This window comes from Callorhinchus milii, unplaced genomic scaffold (assembly GCF_018977255.1).
Source record: "Callorhinchus milii isolate IMCB2004 unplaced genomic scaffold, IMCB_Cmil_1.0 Scaffold5, whole genome shotgun sequence".
NCBI lineage: Eukaryota > Metazoa > Chordata > Chondrichthyes > Chimaeriformes > Callorhinchidae > Callorhinchus > Callorhinchus milii.
In genome coordinates, this window is record NW_024704746.1 from 26,489,451 (window position 1) to 26,493,044 (window position 3,594).

Sequence of the window (3,594 nt, forward strand, 5' to 3'; positions counted from 1 at the left end):
AACTTCCAGGTAGCTAAAACTCTGAGATGTCTCCCTGACTACTGAAGGTGATCGGACACAAACATTCCTACGTATTAAACTGTCCCCTATTTACTGAGAAGTGTGATCTGGAAACCATTAGAGAATAAAACAGTGCAGTCTTTAAACGTGGGTCGATATCAATGGTGTACAGAGAGAGAGAGATTGCCCAAAGTGGAAAACAAACCTGAAGCAAGCACTGTTGACAGAGGTTACACACACAGGTGTTTGTGGGTTTTACGCATGTTTCTTGACATTTCATTCAAACAATCTTCAATCCACTAATTTGTTTAGGTTCTACAATTCATATAAAGCTATTCCTGCACTCCTTTATCGCTAGGTAGGTAAACACAGCATCTGGTGTAACATCAAGCCATTGATAAGGCACTTTATCAAATGGAATAATTATTATTATTATTACCAACCAGACAGGTTTGGGTTCCTGGTATGTGTTGAGTGGTTTGGGTGGGTCCAACCTTTTGGCTGCTGAGGGCTGGATGCCCCACTTGAGAAACATCCGTGGGTCGCAGAAACAGTATATTTGTGTTTCTCTTCCAGAAACATAACATAACATTTATAGCTTATGGATCAAATGGAGGGAGGGGGAGCTGAACAAGGCTGGATAATTATGAGCTGTGAACAATGGTTGGAAAAGCTAGAGCTCTTAAGTCTTGAGAGAAGAAATCTTAAAGTGGACCGTTTTAGAGCTGTGTAAAATATTAAATGGCATTGGAAAAGCAAACCCAGAACAATACTTTAGGAAGACAGTAGAACAAGAGGACGTAGGTTTAGAGTTGCAAAGGGCAATTTCAGGACAGACAACAGGATGTTGCTTACCCTATAGATGCAAACAAAACGTTTCATTAAAACACAGCAAAAGCATATCATGGATGATACACATAGCTTATTAATTATTATTATTATTATTATGTACATAGCTTAACTACATCCCTTGGTGCAAATCACATTGGTACCAAGCCACAACTTATCCTGGACACAGCATACCTGTTTAGGTTCTTAAATTGTAGAGTCCCATAGCGTAGCGGCCTATATCAAATGCAAAGTTTACTTTTCTTATTATCATGAATCATTGTTGCAACACTTCACCCTCAAGTGCGCTGGAACAATCAGCGCACTGATGAAAATTAGTTGCATCTACATTTCTGCCAGGTTAGCTAAAATCAGGTCTGCGCTGGCACAAAGGAATAGGTAAAGACCCACAAGTGTAATCGCTCAAAAACATTTGTGTACATTTGACAAAAATGTTCAGATTTTGAAAGATCTAAACACCGCCCCCACCCCACGCGTTGGGAAAGCTTACCAGGTAGCAATATCAATGGCCAAGCTGAGTGGTTTGATCTGGTTAGACTCCAGCAGTTACCCCAACTCACACTCTGGGCTCCCCCCAAGCCTTGGCTCTCGCCAACCTGCGCCTAATACTCTCTGGAATTAAGTAAACAGGATGTGTCCCTCCGGGGAGAGAGAGAGAGAGAGAGGAGAGAGAGCGCATTCCATTCCGACAATCTCTCTCTGGGATTTCCAGGTGTAGTTGGGATGTGGGGAATTCTCAGCTTGGTTTGGAGACTCTTAAGCAATGGTGGTGGGTTTCCGCAGGTGTCAGACACCCGGCTGAACAAAATAAAGTTGGTTTCAGCCAAGTGTCTGACACGGTGCCATGTCCTCTGTACAGCAGCACGTTAAACAGTCCTATTCCAACTTATTTGCTTATTTAGGAAAAGTAAAATTATTGATGAGGCTGCGATGAAAGTCAACCTAACCTGTGCTTAGGAAATGACACAGGGAATCAGCAGGCAGCGGGAAGCAAGTGGTTTTGCTAAGCTGTTGCCAATGAGACGTCAAGCCCAGGAGAGATACTGCAGCCTTGCAAAGGAAATAATGAATATCTCAGCCTCGCGATCAGAAAACAGAGGACAGAGCCGTCTTCACTCAATGCTAGAGATGGTTTAGATGTGGTTGGCAGATAATGTGTTGCCACTTATTAAAAGTTGGCATTGTAATCGGAGACAACACAAGCTATTTTAGCCCCTGCTTTAAAATACTATAAATCGCACGTTTCAATTTGAAGAAAGGCGACTGCTTCAACTAAAGATAAGTATGTTCGACTTTTCATTTCATTTTGAGTAAGGAATGTCAGACATTTTTCTTCAGTAGAAATTGACAGTAAACTGTGCAGACATTAAGTGAAGGCAAACAAACGGACGAACACACTCCCAGAGAGTTGCAAGATGCTTGTGATTTCCTTCCGTACTCTCAGCGCCTGTGTATTTCTGTGTCAATCGGTGGTCACATTTGCCCACGCAAAGTTACAGTCAAACCACTTGACAGTAAATCCTGTGAAGTGTGTTGAGACGTCCCAATGACGTGATAAGGCGCTGTATCAAATGCAAGGATTATTATTCTTAAAATCCTTGTGTAAATTCAAATGAACAAAACTTGTGGAAACATGCACAATCAGAGTCAAGCTGTTTGTACTTACCCAGACCTGAAAGGAACACAAAAGGTGATGTTTAACATGATGTATTTTCCCGATAGTTGACTTTGGAAGTTTTTTTTTACTTACTGAGAAAATATTTCTATTAACTCTATTAACGCTTTATTGCAGCACAATAGGAAACGTCAAAATAATCGAAGTATCCTCAAGTGGCCACTTTGTGCGGATCTTAAACAATTCCTGTGACAAGGAGGAAGATATTGGCAACTTTATTGTACAGCAGAATGTTGGTGGGCACCCTGTCTTAGTCTATAGATTTCCCCCGAGGACCCGACTAAAACCTGGCAGAAGTGCAACGGTAGTGGAAATAATCTCTCTATTTATACTAATAATCCTTGCATTTGATACGGCGCCTTATCACGTCGTTAAGACGTCTCAAAGCGCTTCACAGAATATAGTGTAAAGTGAATTGACTGTATTTTGGGGAGAAACGCGGCAGCCAATTACACACAGCAGCGTCCCACAAACAGTCGTGGATTGAGTGACTACATTATTTATTTATAGGGATTATTATCCCCAGAAAGCGATCTACAAATTGACTGACAACCGGGTTCCTATTTACTGCTAGGTAAACAGAGGCATGTGGAATAAGGAAACTTGCCTAAGGTTTTGCCCTGCCCTGTGCAAGGATTATTATATTACTCATTATCTTTGAGCTATTATTTTATTCTAATTGTACAACTTTTTTTGCTTTGTCTAATATAACATGCCACTTTGGTTTGTAGGTATGGGCAGCTATAGCCAAAATCCCTCATAATCCTCCGACAGATTTTTTATGGAAAGAGCAACATAAATTTGGAACAGGTCCAGAATGTACAACCATCTTGTGCAGCCCTAATGGGCAGGTAAGTGTTCAGCATCTTAACGTGAATCATTTTAATATCAATATAGAGTAAAAGTAGCATAAGTCTGATCTGTATAAATCGTATATGCATCCAAGTCATAGCTTCCCACGTCCCATTCAAGAGTTTATATTCTGTGTAAATTTGACATAATTCACACTTCCGTCATAAGTCATATTAAATATATGGTCCCAACTGATACGACTTGTGTGTGGTTTACTG